Raw genomic sequence first — 14,274 nt, forward strand, 5'->3', positions numbered from 1 at the left:
ACATATGTGTATACACATATGCAGGAAAGCCTGTACATCTATATGCTTTTACATATGTATATGTATAGCAGAGATCTGCTTGCTCAAGAAATATACCCCTGGATGTGTTTGTTGTGATTGATACACACACAGGAATATCCATCTGAGGAGGCTGGTATATATCTGTGTGCTCGTGCCCAGATATATAGAGGGAGGGGCTTTGAGCTGAGCCTGGTCCCAGGTGCCCCTTGCTTGTGTTTCTGGGCGAGGAGAGAGCCGAGTGCAGTGAACATGCTCTCTCTTTTTTAAAAAGATTAATTAATTAATTAATTAATTTTTGAGACAGAGTCTTGCTCTGTCGCCCAGGCTGGAATGCAGTGGCACGATCTCGGCTCACTGCAAGCTCCACCTCCCGGGTTCACACCATTCTCCTGCCTCAGCCTCCCGGAGTAGCTGGGACTACAGGTGCCTGCCACCACGCCCGGCTAATTTTTTTGTATTTTTAGTAGAGACAGGGTTTCACCGTGTTAGCCAGGATGGTCTCGATCTCCTGACCTCGTGATCCTCCCGCCTCGGCCTCCCAAAGTGCTGGGATTACAGGTGTGAGCCACCGCGCCCAGCCGTGAACACGCTATCTTGCTGCCAGGCCTCCGACTGCCTGAGGACGCCAGTTGTAACCTTGCCACTCCTCAGCCTTCCCCACGGCTGACGCAGGAGGTGAACCCCATGAACTGCTGCCTGATTAGCAAGGCTGGGCAGGTGTCTGCCTCCCAAAGAGGGAGCTAGGGTGGGGGCACCCCACAGGTGGCTCCACAGGAGAAAGGGCTACCAGGGGACACCAGCCACGGGGGCACCCTTCACTCTCACCCCACAAGCTTTTTCTTTCCATCAGGAGATATTTGATTCAATAGATCTGAGACATGATCCCTGCTCATTTTCACTCCACACATTCTTTGCCCACTTCCATTTCTGTCTAACTCAAATTCTCTGCTTCAGTCAAATTAGCCTGCTCATGGTTTCCTGAATATAGTTGGAGATTGCCTGCCCCCGGGTCTTTGCCTGCCCCGTCTCATGCCTTGGAATGTGCCTCTCTACCAGCCACCAGCTGCTCCGTACCCCCCCCCCGCCCCCCACCACTTCCAAACACTACCGAGGTCCCTTTCCTACTAGAAGCCTTCCCTGACCACCCAGCTGAGTGCGCTCTCTCTGTGCAGAACCCTCTCCCAGGTTGGCCATCTGCTGCTGGCATTTAGGGTTAGCTCTCTGTGGGCATGAGATCACAAACTTGCCTTTCTCATCAGACACCCTGGTGTGCCTGACCAGAGGCCCCTCTCCAGCCTTCTTCTCAGGCCTTTTAAGTGTCCAGACTGTTTTAACCAGTCACCACCCCCAGTTTCTGTGACATTGCCCTCCACACATGGCACAGAGATAATGAGACAATCTAACAAAACACCTCTACTAACCGCACGTAGCACGTGGTCAATGTGCAGCCCCCGCCTTAAACCAGATAGTAACCAGTTAAGAGTTGATATTCTTATTTGGGTATCTCAAGACGACTGGAAGTCTTCATTTATCGAGTTCTTTACTCCAAGCACTATGCCTTCTTGACAATTCACTCTGGAAAATCATTTCAGGGGCCCGTTTTTGCTTGTTTGGTTTGGTTTTTGCTTTTCTTGGCCCATAAAATTACCTCTAGGAGTGGATGAATATTAATCTAGGACCCCAGACCCTGAGCTCTGACCTTAGCTACCTGTTATGCGGAACTACAAGGACGACTGGCCAGTTTGGGAATGATTTGAACTGTCTGCACGGTTCTCTTTCAAGCTCCCTGTTTTATTTTATTTTATTTTATTTTATTTTTTCCCTGAAACATCTCTCTAGAGGTTGGCTTGGGTAACAACAGCACGCTCACTGCTAGAACTCTTGTCCCAGACTCAGTAAGCAGCCAGCATTCACCAAATATGAAGTTTCTGATACCCAAATGTAGGCTTTCCCTCTGTAAGCCAAAATTGTCCACTTGGGAATCTGAATCAGAAACTCCTTGGGGGATGTGGAGACTGGAGCGATTCCCAAGTCTGCCACAGGACATAGCTTTCCTTGTGGACAGTGATACTGAAAGCTGTGGGGTAGACAAACAGGAATCCTCCCTCCTGGAAACTTTCACTTCCTCCAGCCAGTCCAAGGCTAGATTGGGGGTCACTGTAAATTTCCGAGCAGCCCAGGATAGGAAGCCCAGTCTCTGGGGAGACCCTGTCAAAGGCCAGCATCTTTTTTTGTTTTTTTTGTTGTTGTTGTTGTTTGTTTTTTTGAGACGGAGTCTCGCTCTGTCGCCCGGGCTGGAGTGCAGTGGCCGAATCTCGGCTCACTGCAAGCTCTGCCTCCCGGGTTCATGCCATTCTCCTGCCTTAGCCTCCCGAGTAGCTGGGACTACAGGCGCCTGCCACCTCGCCCGGCTAGTTTTTTGTATTTTTTAGTAGAGACGGGGTTTCACCGTGTTAGCCAGAATGGTCTCGATCTCCTGACCTCGTGATCCGCCCATCTCGGCCTCCCAAAGTGCTGGGATTACAGGCTTGAGCCACTGCGCCCGGCCAGGCCAGCATCTTTGACATCTGTTAGATCTGTCTTGGCTTCCAGTTTTGCTTGAGATCACCTTTTGCTTCAAGCTGACTCGATTGCCTGCTGGTCAACTCTGGAGCCGTCCACTATTGTGACCACAGTGGTCTCCTCCAGCCAGCCCTGAATTCTGTCTGGTTCTGTTCCCTAATTGTGATGAGTATGCAGGCGCTTGCCTCTTCCACACCTCACACATATTACCTGCAAGTTTGCACCGCACCTCCCAACCACAGCCCCCTGCCCGCCTGGGGCAGAACGTGAGATAGGAGGTGAGAAAAAAAATCAAAGCTCTCCATTTTACTATTTACAAACTGTTTTGGTCAAAAATTGAGTAGAGGAACAAACTGATGAAACTATTGAATAAATAGAAATTTCTAATAATCCTTTACATTCTCATAGCATGATCGGAGTTTATGAAGTGTTGGCATAGGCATTGCCATGTAATCCTCACACATGCCCCCATAAAATGGGGCCATAAACTGGTGTTACTATTCCCATTTGACAGTGAGGAAATACGTGCTTTGGAGAAGTCTGCTAATTTGCTCGACGTCGTGCAATTACTAAATGATACTGCTGGAACTGAAACGCAGGCCTTCTTCTTCTAGGTCTAAAGACATTTTTGAAATACCTCTGGTGTTCACTTATCCTTGCTCTTCCTGCCATCCTGTACCAGGGCCAGATCAGAAGTGAATGATCTAAATGCTCTGTGTGACCTAAGTACGGCCTCCGTCTGGCTTTTGTCTCGGCAGATTGGGCTAAGTCCAGGGAGGAGCACTGGCTGTTTGCAGGCGTGTGGGCTCATTACGTCCAGGTGGAGGAGACTAATGGGAGTAATGGCTTACTCACTCACTCACTTACTCATTCGCTCACTTACTCACTTACTCAGTTACTTACTTACTCGGCTTCAAGCCAAGGAGCCGCTCCCAATTCTTCAGCCCCAAGCGGCCTCCTACAGTAAAAAAAAAACCCTCACTGGTATGGGATTTATGCCACTGAGACAATGTTTGGTGCCAGTGACTCCGCTGGTTAGAATGAAAGAAAGGGGCTGACTCCTGGCTGTGTGGAAACCACAGAAAAGAGGATGAGGTTCCCATGGGCACACCCTCTGCTTCTTCCTACCCTTGGGCTTAGCTGTGTCTAACAGAAACAGCAGCAAGATATGCCAAGCACAGACCTGCCCCCCTTCTACGGCCTGGACAAAGCCATAGGCAGGGTTTGGTCCTAGACCTGTCTCCACCCAAGGTGGGATGTCATCATCAGAAAACTCCTATTGGGCATCTACCTGCGGCTCGCAGGATAGCAGTGATTTCTGCAACACCATGCCCTCCAGCAGCAATGCAGGCGCCCTGGTTTTGCAATATGGTGGTGGTAGTTCTGAGTATCCCTGGGGTGGGGTAAAGGGACAGGAAGTGTTGTCGATACATTCTCAATGCTAAATGTATCAAAATTCACACTGATTTTAAAATAAACATATACCATCTGGCATTTTTAGGAAAATGAAGAAGGGATGGGTTTGGGGAGGATGAATTGCTAAGTGGCACAAAAACAGGCTATAACCACTCCAAACAGATATGAGTCATTCAGAGGAGCTCAGTCTTGTGTCTTTCATTCCAAACCCCTGAGCCAAGCAGACCTGGTAGCAGAGCTGGAGGGTGGCCAAGTCCAGGAAGCCAGGCTGGGGGCAGGAAATACCGCAGGGTAGTTTTTAGCTGGTGTCCAGGGAACAGAGTGGGTGATGGAAAGAGGAGAAGCAGAGGAAACCCATTACCACCTGGTGTCTTACTACTAAGAAGATGGAATTCACTTCAGATTTTGGTCCCTTGGTGACTTAATTACACACTGAAGGTAGACAACTTACTGAGACACAGAGAGGGTAGTTGGGGAGGAGCATAAACTCTGGAGTTGGTAGGATGACATGAGTAAATATATATAAATCACCTAGAACAGTGCTTAATGTTCTAAGTAAAATACTAATGTTGGTTATTGCTACTACTGGGTACAATGAAGAGCTGCAGTGGAAATTCAGGGTCCTAGAGTGGCAATGATGTGCAACACAGCTGGGTGCAGTGGCTCAGGCCTGTAATTCCAGCACTTTGCAAGGCCGAGGCAGGCAGATCAACTGAGGTCAGGAGTTTGAGACCAGCCTGGCCAACACGGTAAAACCCCGACTCTACTAAAAATACAAAAATCAGCTGGGCTTGGTGGTGCCCACCTCTAGTTCCAGCTACTTGAAAGGCTGAGGCAGGAGAATCAATTGAACCCAGGAGGCAGAGGTTGCAGTGAGCCAAGATGGCACCATTGCACTCCAGCCTGGCTACAAGAGCAAAACTCTGTCAAAAAAAAAAAGAAAAGAAAAGAAAAAAAAAAAAAACACAAATGCATTTAAGACAGAAACCTGTTCTGCAAAGAGGAAGAGGTACCAGTAGATGCAATTATGGCAGCCTGGGGCTTTCTGTAGCCCAAATTTAGGCCACCTCATTGGAACAATATAATGTAGTTTCAGAACTGTGACTTCCAGCTTCGGCAGGCTGGAAGAAATCCATCTCCCATTAATCTTTCTATCAGACACCAGGAAAAAAATAAAGCAAAAATGTTTTCCTATTTCATCAGTAAGAAAGTCAAATTATTCAAGATACACTGAGCACCTACTCTGCATAAAATAGTCTAATGATTCTAGAAGCTAAAATGAAGTAAAAGATTTGTTCCCTGCTGTTAAGGATCTTATAATCCCTTTGGGAAGACAAGGTCAACACTAATACAGATGAAAATGTAATCTTCTTCTTGAACAGTCAGAATCGATACCTTCACACATTTCTCTCTTTGCCCAGACTTTGAGCAAGCTTAGATTTAAATTCAGTGCCCAAATTCTGAAGCAACTCACTTTTCCTCAGGGTCCTTCTGGATTCAATTATTTATTTATTTTTGAGATCTGGTTATGAGACTGGCTAATTTTTGGCAGAGACGGGGTTTTGCCAATTTGTTGCCAGATTGGTCTTGAACTCCCGGGCTCAAGCGATCCATCCACCTTGGTCTCACAAAGTGCTGGGATTACAGGTGTGAGCCACTGCGCCTGGCCTGGATTCAATTTTTTATTAAGAGTTTTATTGGTTTTTTAAAGATACATATTCTAATGACAAATCATTAGAATTGTTTTGGGAATCAGAAGGTCAAAAGCACTAAAACATTATCTACCGGGCATGAAATAGCAGTACCAGAAAAATAACCTGACTGGGAATGGTGGCTCACGCCTGGAATCCCAGCACTTTGGGAGGCCAAGGTGGGCGGTTTAATTGAGCCCAGGAGCTTGAGAGCAGCCTGAGTAATATTGTGAGACCCTGTCTCTACAAAATATACACACACACACACAAATTAGCCAGGTGTGGCATCATGTGCCTGTAGTCCCAGCTGCCCAGGGAGCTGAGGTGAGAGCTCTAGGCTGCAGTGAGCTGATTATACCACTGCACTCCAGCCTGGGCAACAGAGTGAGACTTTGTGAAAAGAAAGAAAGAAAAGGAAGGAAGGAAGGAAGGAAGGAAGGAAGGAAGGAAGGAAGGAAGGAAGGAAGGAAGGAAGGAAGGAGAAAGGAGAAAGAAAGAAGAAAGAAAGAAGAAATAAGAGAAAGAAAGAGAGAAAGGGAAGGAAGGAAGGAAAGAAAAGAAAAGAAAGAAAGAAAGAAAGAAAGAAAGAAAGAAAGAAAGAAAGAAAGAAAGAAAGAAAGAAAGAAAGAAAGAGAAAGAAAGAAAGAGAAAGCAAGAGAGAGAGAGAGAGGGAGGGAGGGAGGAAGGGAGGGAGGGAGGGAAAAGAAAAGAAAGAGAATCTATGAAGATTCACAGAATCTTTGAGTTAAAGGGAACTTGGAAGTCATGGAGTCAACTTCTGCCCCAAAGTAGGTATCTTCCTATACGCTCTCAGATGCTTGGATCCCAGCATTTCCCTGAGCACACTTCCAGACCATTCTGTGGAGAGTCAGCAATGTTGGAAAATTCTTTGAACAGAAATCCATCTCCCATTCATCCTCGTCCCTAATGATCCTCCTTCTGCCCTGCGGAGTGACATAGAACAAGCCGCCTACCTCTTCTTCATTGGCAGCCATTCCCATACGTAAAGTCAGTAATCATGTCCTTCAGAAGACTCCAGGCTAGACATGCTCAACTGCAGTGGCCCCTCATCCTGCTGAGCAGTGCCCAAGGCCTGCAGCCTCCTCCTCTGGTAGATGAACTCTAGTTTATCAAGGTCCCTCTTGGAACCTTGTGCTACAGAGTGGTACAAATATGACCTGGCCAGCACCAAGATTCCTGGGCCAGTTGCTCCCTGAAACATCAGGTTACTCTCTGTCTACTAATAGAGCTCTGAGGTTGCATTAGCTCTTTCACCAGCCGCTTCCCACGTGGGGCTCTTACTGAACCTGTTGGTTGACTTAACTCCCCTATCTTCTGTTTCACATGCACAAGTCAGGCCTCTACTTTGCAATAGATATTTTCAACCAAAAGTGCAGGACATTATATTTATTCATGCTAAATCTGAACTTATTGGTTTTAGTCTAGCCAAAAGTCCAGGAAGACCTTTCTTTCTCTTTTAGAGACAGGCTCTCACTCTATTGCCCAGGCTGGAGTGCAATGATGCAGTCATAGCTCAATGTAGCCTCAAACTCCTAGGTTTAAGGGATCCACTCTTTTGCACCGCCACACCTGGCTAATTTCTAATTTTTGTTTTCATAGAGACAGGGTCTCGAGCTGGGAGTCCTAGTGCATACCTGTAATCCTAGCTACTCAGGAGGCTGAGATGAAAGGATCCTTTGAGCTAGGAGTTCAAGGCTGCAGAGCTATAATTGCACCACTGCACTCCACTCCAGCCTGGATGACAGAATGAGACCCTGACTCTTAAAAAAAAAAAAAAAAAAGTAACAGGTTCTCGCTATGTCGCTCAGGCTGATCAAACTCCTAATCTTAAGGTATCCTTCTGCCTCCGCCTCCGGAGTAGCTGGGATTACAGACTCATTCTTAATGTTTATCCTATCAACTATAGATTATAACTAAATTTTCATCTATTTTTGATTAGCTGTCTATTCTGTCACTTGCAAATGTAGGCAGCCTGCCTTCAGACTTCAAGATTACTAATGAGATGCAGAGTGACCTTGAACTAGTCAGTTAACCTCTGTAGAGCTCAGTTTCCTCATCTGAGGAAAGCAAGGGAGCAGAGAATGACCTCGTAGGTCCCTAGGAATTTCAGTATACCTTATGCAAATAAAATGGCCAGCTGGTAAAAGACAGGGAAGGAGAAAAAAGCATGGACTGACCCCTTTCACTCACGGCATAAAGTGGTCAAATAAATGTTCTGTGTTCAAATATATGTATTTCAACTTTAAACCTCAGGCATTGTCTTCAGGTAATTAAACTCTGAAAACAACGTGGTAGATACCTTCATTCATAATTAAACATTCAATTTTTGCATAGTGCTAGTCTATGGGGGAGAAAAGCTGCAAAATGTACAGGTATTTTGTCAATTTAATTGCAATACATTCGTTCCTAAATTCAGTAGGTTATCTAAAACTACTTGATGATGAAATATTAGTCTTTTTTTTTTAGACAGAGTCTTGCTGTGTCACCCAGGCTGGGGCGCAGTGGTGTGATCTCAGCTCACTGCAGCCTCAGCCTCCCAGGTTCAAGCAGTTCTCCTGCCTCAGCCTCCCGGGTAGCTGGGACTAAAGGCGCACACCACCACGCCTGGCTAATTTTTGTATTTTTAGTAGAGACGGAGTTTCACCGTGTTGGCTAGAATGGTCTTGATCTCTTGACCTCGTGATCCGCCCACCTCGGCCTCCCAAAGTGCTGGGATTACAGGTATGAGCCACTGCGCCTGGCCTGGAATCTCTTTAAACTTTTTCAGCATTTGCTTTTTTCCCCACTGAGAAAGTTAAGTGTGGTGGGAGGGAATCTAGTCGTTTTGACTATTTTAAAATAGTCCGTCTCAAAACAAATAAACAAAAAGGGATTCTAGAGTTGATGTTGTGCCCTCCGCCCCCACCTTCTGCCCTGAGCCCTCCCCTCTTTGCTGTCTTCTCTCAAGGAAGAAGACAGCAGCATTAGGCCTCATTTCATCTTGGAGGATGAGATCACACAGCCTTATTGACGACCTTTGACCCGTCTATTACTCTAGTCGCTTTTCCTGTGGGGTCTCCCCCACTCCACCCATCCGAGCCCAACCCTCTCTGACAATGTTTTTAAATTTATCCAATCATCCCATCAGCAGTAAGCCCATCAGCAGATAAAAACGTGAGGATTGGAGGGACCGGGCAGCTTTTCTATAGCAGGGCTGGGGCTGAGGCCATCAGAAGGGTCAGTATGAAGTGAGCTCCAAGCTTCAGCATCCCTGGCTTAACCCAGGGCCTTGGAAAGCTCACCCCTTTCTCTTCTTTTTTCTCCCTATTCTTACTTATAGAGGATTTTAAAATAGTAAAGGAGATACAGTGTTTTTCTGAGTAAATCAAAATAATCAACCAAAAAGCTACAAAGAACTAACCTTAGTTTCCCAAAGGGTTTGTGAGCTAAATAATTTAAATGCCATATGCCAGGTGAGGGCACAACAGATGTGTGGAGGGCAGTGGAGTGGGACCGTGCAGGACCTGTGGGGAGCGGGGCTCAGTGAGTTGGAAATCCCCATTGGAGAGGATTGGAAAGTCTTTAAAATGTTATTACCCTTGGACCAAATATTCCACTTCTGGGACCCAACTGGAAGGAAATTATTCACACACGGGCAAGATTTATGAAGAAAAAATTTTATTGCCATATTTACAATCAATAAAAATTGGGAATATTCAATAAAAGGGAAATTATGAGATACTCATATGATAAAAATATTGTATGACATTTAAACTAATGTTTTTTAAAAGTCCTCAAAGGAGGAGGAATTTCCCACAAAGTTGTTTTTAACAAAAAGCAGGATGCAATTTTGTGTGTGTGTGTGTGTGTGTGTGTGTGTGTGTGTGTGTATGGTTTTATCTCAACTTAGTTTAAAGCTAGAAAGCTAGAAAAAAGACTGGAAAGAAATATGAATATTACAAATGGCTTTCTCTAGGTGATAAGATTATTGATGCTTTTATTCCTTTATGTTTCTATATTTTTCAGTTTTTCTAAAGTAAACGTTTTGGCGGAGTGCAGTGGCTCATGCCTGTTATCCCAGCACTTTGGGAGGCTGATGAGGGCAGATCACTTGAGCTCAGGAGTTTGAGACCAGCCTGGGCCATGTGGCAAAACCCCATCTCCACAAAAATTAGCTGGGCATGGTGGTGCATGCCTGTAGTCCCAGCTACGCAGGAGGCTGAGGCAGGAGAATTGCTTGAACTTGGGAGGCAGAGGTTGCAGTGAGCTGAAATTGCGCCAGTGCACTCCAGCCTGGGCAATAGAGCAAGATTCTGAACTCAAAAAAAAAAAAAGAAAGAAAGAAAAAAAAATCTCCAGGGTCAAAATAAAATAAAATGAGAGGTAGGAGAAATTATTAGAGATTCTGGACCTTCTAGGACATTTTTCCCTAATATCCACCCAGGCCATGCCCAGATGGCCTTGCATCTTCAGCTGTGGCATCAAACAAAACTGGGAATTGCAGCTTTACCACTTACCTAGCTGTACAATCTTACACAAGCAAGTCACTTACTCTCTGTGCTTTTAGGTTCTTAATATGTAAAACAATGTTTTACATTAAAAATTAAATGAAATAGCTCCTGAAAAGCCCAGGCACATTGACAGAACTCAGTAAAAATGTGTTCCCTTATTCTAGTACTGGGGCAGAACACCTGCAGGTTTGTAGGCGAGGAGACATTAGTGGACACAGTGGCTGGGTGATGAAGTGGGGCTCCAGAGGATGAGCGGAGACTGCGTCTGAGCCAGCACCCTGGCCCTGTCAGTTCCCCTCCTCACATGATGGACATGAGGGGAACACGAATGAGGAACACGGCTAAGGAAATACCACCTGGGACCAGCGAGTGTCCCTCCCAAGGAGTCACCAGCCCAGAGTCGGCCCTCTTCTGAGCCGGCTGGCTGGAGTCAATCTGCTTTGAACAACACAGCTTCAGATGGAGATATACTGAGGTCAATGATCCTTGAAGACAAAATAATCTCTGGGTTTCTTTCTGCTCTGATTATAATGTTGCAGTTATAATGAGCCGATGCTGATAGGAATGTGGTCAAATCCATCCCGTCTTCCATCTAATTTATTTTAGTGCCTGGTAGATTTCTTTCCAGCTCCACCGGCTGTGGCAATGCCAGGGCTGGCTGGAAGTGTAGAAGAGGCTGCCCGGGCTCCAGCAGCAAGAGGTTTTCTCCGGTGGGGAGCGGGTGCGCGATCTGATCATTGGAGCGCTTGCAACTGTAGCTCTCCCCCAGGGCTCTGCGCTTATCTCCAGGGTCAGCATCATAGTAATAGTAAGAACTTCATTTTATAGCATTTTTCAATCGATAAGACAACGTCGTATCCTTTATACCGTCGAAATTTCACGACTCTTCAGAGGTTACGCGACTTGCTCAGTATCCAACACTTAGTTCCTTCTCTGGCTTCCGGAGACCTGGGTGCCGAAGCCACTGCAAGGAGGTATGTGTTCGATTGTGAGCCCAGCGAACACTGGCTGTGTAGTTAGCAGAATTCGCTGGGGAAGTGGCCTCAGGAGAGTGCTGGAATTTCCACCCTTAGAGGTGCTAGCAACGTGTGTCGAGAGAAGAGGTCGGAGAGGGAGAGAAAATGAAAAGATGGGGAGGAGGAGAAATGGTTTGCTTTTGGTTTTGGCTTGAGCCTCGCCCGAGCGTCCCACGCCGCAGCTCTGCTGCCTCTTGGGGGCGCCAGCTCGCGTTGTCATGGTGCTCACGCGGAGCAGCAGCCCGCCCAGCTAGCAGCGCGCGCTCCTGCTGCCCCGGCAGAGTCCCCGCGCCGAGCGCCCGCGTAGGCAGGCGCCCGGGGCAGCCTTGCGTCCTCGCCGCGCGGCTTGAGAACCCCCTGGTCCTGGGCGAGCAGGCTGGGCTGTGCAGCCCGCGAGGCTAACTGGGCGGGATCGCAGCTGCAGGGGTTGTGCGAGCAGCCACGGCGGCACCTGTGTCCTGCGGGCACCCACCCTGCCCCTGCCGAGGCAGGCGCCCACCGCTGGCGGTGATGCGGCTGTGAAGTCCTAGTCGGTGAGTACCCTCCAGTCCCCCTGTGGGCGAGCGAATATAAATGACAAGGTTATTATGTGTTTTGATGGATGCCTTTAAGAATCACTTATTTAGATTGCTTATGACGGGGAAGCGTTTCCTTTGTGACATCTTTGGCTTTCTGGGATCTATTTCGTTTCCCTCTAAATGCTGTCCTCTCTCCCCTAGTGGGAACGACACCCTGTCCCCGTGTCTCGATCACCGCACGACACCCACCAGTGCGGATACCACGTACCACACACTCCCCAGAGCCTGCCGGAGAGCAGAGCTGTCTCCCAGCCACCTCCGCCCCATTTTCATTGTGCTCGTATCCCGCAGTCAAAGGAAGGGCGTCCCCAGGCACCCCCGGGGTAGGCCAGGTGTGTCAGGACAGCCAGCAGGCCTCTGGCGAAGCCGGGTCCGCTCTGGCGAGCTCAGCGCGGTGAGCCTATGAACTCATTAGGAGCAGCGGATGCTTCGCGCGGGGGACGCCGATTTCCCTCCGGCAGAGGGGCCCTGCGTCAGCCCGCGGCGCGCGGTGGTGACCCAGGACCAGTGGCGCACCCGCTTGCGCTCCCAGGCTGCAGGGCGCGCTGCGCCGGCGCAGCTCCCGGGCGTGTGCAACAAAAGGACCGCCAAGTTCATTCCCTACTGGAAGCAGAGGGAGGGGCCGCATGACTTCTGGAGGCGGCATGTGTCTTAGAATCAAATGGTTATGACTCCATGACAAATGCTTTCTGTGTGTCAAGTCCTCTCCGTGCCTGCCAACCCCTTCCCTCCTCTCTCCTCCCTAAAATGCTTTCTTATTGGTCTGGCACTGTGATCAACTGTTTAGAATTTTCATTGTTGTAAAGAAATGAAAAAAGGGTGAAACTAAGACAAGCTGTAGGCTGAAACGCTGGACCCAGTGGTGCTGGACCCAGTGGTGCTATTCATTAGCTCTCCGACCTGGCTGCTGTGGAGATTTTTAAAAATCCTGCTACCTGGGTCCCATCCCTGGGGATTCTGACTTAATTGGTCTGGGATATGGCCCAAACACTGGGATTTTTTAAATTTTCTTTTTTTTTTTTTTTTTTTTTTTTTTTTTTTTTTTTGAGACGGAGTCTCGCTCTGTCGCCCAGGCTAGAGTGCAGTGGCCGGATCTCAGCTCACTGCAAGCTTCGCCTCCCGGGTTTACGCCATTCTCCTGCCTCAGCCTCCCGAGTAGCTGGGACTACAGGCGCCCGCCACCTCGCTCGGCTAGTTTTTTGTATTTTTTAGTAGAGACGGGGTTTCACTGTGTTAGCCAGGATGGTCTCGATTTCCTGACCTCGTGATCCGCCCGTCTCGGCCTCCCAAAGTGCTGGGATTACAGGCTTGAGCCACCGCGCCCGGCCGTTAAATTTTCTTTTTGTGGGGAGGAGTGGTGGGGGGAAAATTTGGAGTGCATACTGGATTTTTTTTTTTTTAATTTCCCAGGTGTTTCTAATGAGCTAAGGTGGCCACCCACCATTCTAATCAATCAGGGTGACATTTTTCCAGGTTAACTTGGTAATAGTTTAGTCTCTCAGGCTGCTGTTGGAGGGCAGGGTATGCAACTGTCATAAATGCCTACAAGCTGCAGGCAAAGAGAGCTGGCAGGGCCTTGGGCTGCTCCAAGAAGCTCAGGATGAAGGCAATGTCTCAAACGAGGGAGGGATCATCACTCTCAGAATAAGTCCCTTCACTAAATGAAGTGTTCTGATCTATATTCCAGGGCAAGGGAAAGCAGATGCATACCTTTGCAAGTCTGCAGCGTGAAAGCTGTGGCCCCCTGTACATTTGTGGACCTCATGGCTGCCTAGGTACTAACCAGAGTCACATGTGTATGTCCCCCCACCATCCACCCACTACAAGGAGAATGGACACTTAGAAGTCAGAAGAGGGGGCCGGGTGCGGTGGCTCATGCCTGTAATCCCAGCACTTTGGGAGCCTGAGGTAGGCAGATTACTTGGGGCCAGGAGTTGGAGACCAGCCTGGCCAACATAGTGAAACTCAGTCTCTACTAAAAATACAAAAATTAGCCAGGTGTGGTGGCGCATGCCTGTAGTCCCAGCTACTTGGGAGGCTGAGGCATGAGAATAGCTTGAGTCAGGGAAGCGGAGGTTGCAGTGAGCCAAGATCACACCACTGCACTCCAGCCTGGGTGGCAGAGTAAGACTCTGTCTCAAAAGGGGGAAAAAAAAAAAAAAAAAGAGGGGTTAGGAATGCGGTAGTCACTCTAGAGAAAGAAGAGGCAACAAATAAGATCACCTAGAAATTATGAAGTGTTATTCTTCTCAGGCCTAAAATCATTCCAAATAGCGAGTCCCTCCTAAGCCTATATGGGAAATCCTAGACACTTCCTCTCCCTGAAAATTGGAGCCCCAGGGTAAGATCTTCCCCACAGGTACTGTTGCAGACTGGGGGTCGGGGGCAAAAAATTTCCTCTAACCCTTGCCTTCTAAAGTTACCGTGAATGCTCATAAACACCAAGGCAGGCGGACGCAGACACTACACTACACAGCGA

The 14,274-nt window shown here is 47.9% G+C and overlaps 1 protein-coding gene across 2 annotated transcripts in view; it reads left to right on the plus strand.

Annotated features, from left to right (window-relative positions):
- The first annotated feature begins 11,464 nt into the window (after window positions 1-11,464).
- The window catches only part of MICAL3 (microtubule associated monooxygenase, calponin and LIM domain containing 3), a 233,279-nt gene continuing 230,469 nt past the window's right edge, over window positions 11,465-14,274 (plus strand). The window contains exon 1 of one of the 2 annotated variants that reach the window (XM_073007048.1): window positions 11,465-11,750. The gene's annotated coding sequence lies outside the window, so the exon portion shown is untranslated. The remainder of the gene's footprint in view (window positions 11,751-14,274) is intronic. The other variant, XM_073007064.1, reaches the window with a different exon arrangement.

The sequence above is a fragment of the Chlorocebus sabaeus genome, chromosome 19 (genome assembly GCF_047675955.1).
Source record: "Chlorocebus sabaeus isolate Y175 chromosome 19, mChlSab1.0.hap1, whole genome shotgun sequence".
NCBI classification, from domain to species: Eukaryota; Metazoa; Chordata; class Mammalia; order Primates; family Cercopithecidae; genus Chlorocebus; species Chlorocebus sabaeus.